The sequence below is a fragment of the Charadrius vociferus genome, unplaced genomic scaffold (assembly GCF_000708025.1).
Source record: "Charadrius vociferus isolate BGI_N301 unplaced genomic scaffold, ASM70802v2 scaffold34, whole genome shotgun sequence".
Taxonomy (NCBI): Eukaryota; Metazoa; Chordata; class Aves; order Charadriiformes; family Charadriidae; genus Charadrius; species Charadrius vociferus.
Window position 1 is genome coordinate 484,997 of NW_009647989.1, and position 4,961 is coordinate 489,957.

Genomic DNA, 4,961 nt, shown 5'->3' on the forward strand with positions numbered 1-4,961 from the left:
GGCTGCCTCTCCAAATATGCACAGTAGCTGATACCACTTGTTTGTTTGCTGGAGAAGGTTTGCAATGGAGTGTGAAGAGAGGGATATAACTGTCAGGGCACCACACACGGGGCAGTGCCAAAACAGCGGAGGGGAGGTGATGGGTGGGTTTGTGTCTCTGGGCGGCACGGCACACGCTGCATCCCACTGGTTTTCATTTTCAATGGGAACCGGCAGCTTCTCTGGTGGAAGGGGGAAGGTGCAGCAGAAATGTGGGACCCTCTGCTCTCCTGACTTGCGTTGTGTGGAGCACGTTATACTTATTACCCTTTGAGCTGTCTTCTCCCGAAACACCTAGAAGTGAGAGGATCAGTTCCTGGGAGGTGGACACCTGGGCTGGGCAGAACCCATCATTTCCCTGCCATACCCCACCATTGCCCCTGCTCCTCCCAAGGGCTCACACTAACATCTGCTGGCTCAATCAGAAGAAGAGTGGCCTGGTGCTGTCAGGGGAAGGTCCCCATATATATTTTTCCATACCAGCCCATTTCAGTCCAGATTAGTGAATTTTCCATGCCTGGCGCTGGTATTCCCCAGTGGTTTATTTGGTGTAGCATGCGAATCCTAGGATGTGTAATCTTATGTTGACCATTGGGCCTCATTTGTGTATTTTATTAGTTAATTTTTAAACACTGACCTAGAGCTCTGGATCCATTTTAAAATAGTCCAAATTATAAATAAACAGACTGCCTAGCATGAGCTTGGAACAATAAATCAGGAGAAAAACAATTAAATACAACAGAAAAAAATTGGTCTTGAGAGAAAACAGACACTGAAAGAAAAGGCACACCAACATACATTCTAGAGGGAGAAGCAGAAATAGTACAAGACTGAAAGAAAATGAAAGAAAGGTAAAGAAACTTGATGTGCCTTAAAAAAAAAAAAAAAGAAGGATTGCATTCAGGCAATAAATAACACAGTATTAGCACGAACGTCTCTGTTAGGCTTAATTACAACAGATTCATCTTAATGAAAAATCAATCCTCTAAGCAGCTTTTAATATTCACCTTCACTGCTTGTACCTGCTAACCGAGCCCGAGTGTAATAAGAAGAGCCTGTACACGTATCACATTAAAGATTACAGGCAGCTGAGCTTAACCCTCCCCGCCGGGGTGGTGAAGGCATCCCTGCAGTGGGGGTGGAAGGCGACCTGGGGAGCAAGGGGAGCCAGGGGACCGTGGAGAGGAGCAGGGGGGTCCGCCACCCTCCTGTGTGAGTAGCCCAGGATGTTTGCTGCAGATAGAGGAGCGAAAAAGCAAGGGTGGCTTTTCACATGGCCAGCTGATCTTTATTACCTCTGAGTTTGGTGACACAGGCAACAAACAGTATTTTGTTCTCACATGGGGAAACGCCCAGTGGGTGATAGCCATTTGTTGCCACTGTGGCCCACTCACTCATGGACCTGAAATGTCATGCCTACACGCAGTCTCTTTATTCTGGTATCATCCCTCTGGCAGCAGCCAACATTTCTTTTTCCAGAAGATGCAAGAAATCTTCTGCAGTAATCTGTCCTGGGGAAAACTCCTTCTCTGTTGCCAATAGAAAGAGTTTGATTTATGTTTTTCATATCACATCTCTTCTTTAATTTAATGTTGAAAGTCAATGTTCTTGCACAGAACAATCTAGCTTCGTTTACTCACTCTTGGATGCAGTGACATGGCAGTGAGTCCCACTGATTAATTACATACTGCATCTGAAAAATAAATGCAGTGCTTAGATGGCCCAGCATACCACTGGACCAGCAGCAGAATGGTGAAAATGGACTGCCACCACAGCACCAAAGGGAGCAAAGTCACCACCATCCCTCCTGAGACACATACGCTCACCACAGATCTTCAGACACAATGCCAAGACACCAGCATTTTGCTAGACTAGTCGGGTCAGAATGCACAGGGCATCCCTCATGTCCCCACCAGGACTGGTGTTTTCAAAGCATCCATCAAGCTCCTTGTAAAAGAGTACAGAAGACTCACTTCTCCTCTTGAGCAAGGCGTGCTTGGCGTAGACTGCCGCTGTAGTAAGACCAGAAGGGGGTCTGGTGACTGTATTGGTCCATAAACCACTAGATTTATGAATCCTGTGATTTAAATGGGCTACAGCACTGTGTCTTCCTTCACTTTTCCATCCTTTCCCCTCTCACAGGCAGAAAGGCTGACACATCCAGCTGCGCTGAGTTCCAAGGATGAATCCAACTCTTGAGAGAACCCACAACAGCTCCAGCACACCCTGCCCCAAAAGCTCCAGGCTTGCATCAGGGAACGGTTTAAACCTTCACAGGGCATGCACTGGGTACAGCACATAACATGCAGACTTTCCCCAGGAACCTAAGACAAGTAAACCATCCCCTTGATAGCATAGTATGTAGAACTTGGCCAGAGTAGTGAGCATCAGCGGCATTTCCCCACCTTGGCTTCTCTGCACTGCAGAACAAGCTCCGAGTTGGGCTCAGGAAGCAGGAGGGGGTCCAGGACCCTTTTCCAGCAGTTCATAGGTTGTCCTATGAATCACAGAGCCTTTCTGTATGCTGGTCCCACAGCTACACGTGCCCTGAAGCATGTTTCTCCCTTCCTGACTCGTTCTCCTAACTTTCCTACGTGGGCCAGTGGGTTTACCTGGCCCAGGCTCATCTCCGTGTCTTCCACCAGCAACACCTCCGAGCCTTCCCTCTGCAGTCAGGGGTTTCCCCAGCTTCCTGCGAGGGAGCAATGTGCTTCTCCCAGCTTTGGCAAAGCATATCGACATCCCAGGGTGTTTCCAGCTGTAAGAACAGCCATTTCGGGGGAACACACACTGGTATGTGTTAGATCACACCTGATGGAGACGTGAAGCCGTCAAAGCCAGCAGAGGGGTTTGCCCATATGCCAGGCACTCCATGGGACAACACTTCCCCCCTCCACCCACCCCATTGCAAGCAGGAGAATTCCAGGTGGGACAAAGATGGACATCTCCAGGTTGCCAACATCTCGGCTCTGGATGGAGGTGGTGTTTCAGGCTGGGGAAGCAGCACTCCACTAGTGGGTAAAGGGTCACTAGTAGGTAGATGACTTGCTCTGAATGATAGGAACTAAACCTGTTCCAAAGCGTCAAAGCTTTAATTTAAGTATTCCAGCTGAACTCCTTAAATTAGATGGGATGAATCGTTGCCGTTTGTAAAACACTTTGGGCTCCCTCCTGCATTTCAGTGAGCTGCAGGGTATAGCCAGCTTTCCCAAATGTTTAACCAACAGGACTGACAGGAGCAAACATCCAAAGGTTTGCTCACGTGACATCTGCAGTTGTGAGGCTACCGAAGCACTTGGCAGACTGAAGGGCAAAAAGAAAGGGACAATCTGTGCGCACAGTGCAGCATCTTGGAGCGTAATATCCCAAAGCACAAACAGCAGTGATTGGCATCAAGGAGTGCTCTCCATCATATCCACAGGGATATTTATGTCTGACTAGATATCCCCAAACCCCACCATACAATGCATTTAACACATTAAATAATTACAAAGGGAGGCTTGAAGCAAATGTTCTCAGACACCAGAGGTATGCCTACACTGCAACCTAAAGGCATGACCAAAGACTTTGTAGCTGTGCAAGAGCTAGCTTTAATTACCTAGCTCAGCTACTGATAATGCAGAACAGATTAGCTGCTCAAATATTTAGTTTTCTCGGGCCAGTTTTCCATCCTAGGCTGAGTCTCACATCGCTACAGGTAGACTGCTAGTTCTGGCAAACCCTGCCTAAACAAGCTGTGCTCCACCATCTTCCTGAAACAGAAAGGCTGCGCAGCCTTTCACTTCTAGATCAATGATTGGAAGCTGGGAACTGTGGGAACAGGTACAAAGCAATCCAAAAGTCCTACCATGCCACCAAGCTCTTCCCATTATTCATTTTATTCCTGAGCACGCTCCATAAGAACCTTGGGTGAAGTTTCGTGGAAGGCAACCACAGGCAGGCTGCCCTTTCTATCCTTGACCTGGTTGATGATTTGATATCTCTGCCTTCGGCGTGACGCATCCGATGTCTTCCGTGGATGCTGCGTGCATGTCCAGCACGTTGTTTGCAGATGTACATGCAGGCTAAGGGGTTGCAGACCCAGCACCACCTGGCTGAATGAACTGCCAAAGCTGCTCTTGCGCAAGGACCAGGGTGTCGGTGGTAGCAAAGGCAGAGGGTGCAGCAGCTCTGCAGTGGCACAGTTGGTGAGGAAAAAAACGCTGCTTCAGCATTCACGGAGCAAACCAGAATAATAAATAACTCCTATAAAGGGTTGAACTGGGGACTCCAAGTACCTGTAACACGATAATGTTTGGAAACGAATGGCCTCTGGAAGCACTGAGTAAACAGGTCAGAAGGTTCGGTGACTTCATGTATTGGAGAGACTAAAAATTACACATTACAGAACAAGGAGGAGCCAGATACCACGCCTTGCTGACAACCAACCAAAGGCCAACATGGCCACGCAAGCTTCACACTTGTAGGGATTCAACACCAGGCCTTTCACAGCGGCCTCTGAGCACCTGCTATTGCTTTTTTATCTTCTTAGAGGAAAGGATGAGGGCTTATTATTCTTTATCTCCAGCTACCTTTGCTGAGGATCTAACTGCCTCAGTTTTCTTGCACAGGCAGCAAGAAGCAGTTATTTGCTGGGTCAGCTTTAGATCCCTGGCTTCTCTATGAATCTCTCACTGGGCTACTTCTATTCTCAAAGAGCCTTCTAAATAACATATACAGTTTCAAGCCAAAAGGGAATTATGCTGTCCAGGCAGCTGTGGTTTATTTGTGTCAAGGTGGGGGCACTAATGTGTATTTGGCCATTCGGAATCACAATTCTTTCAACGTCTTCTAAATCTCAGCTTCATCATTCCTACAGAAACAGTGTCTGGTAACTATTCCAACAGCTTAACTATTCATTTGCTGGAATCGATTTCCTCTTT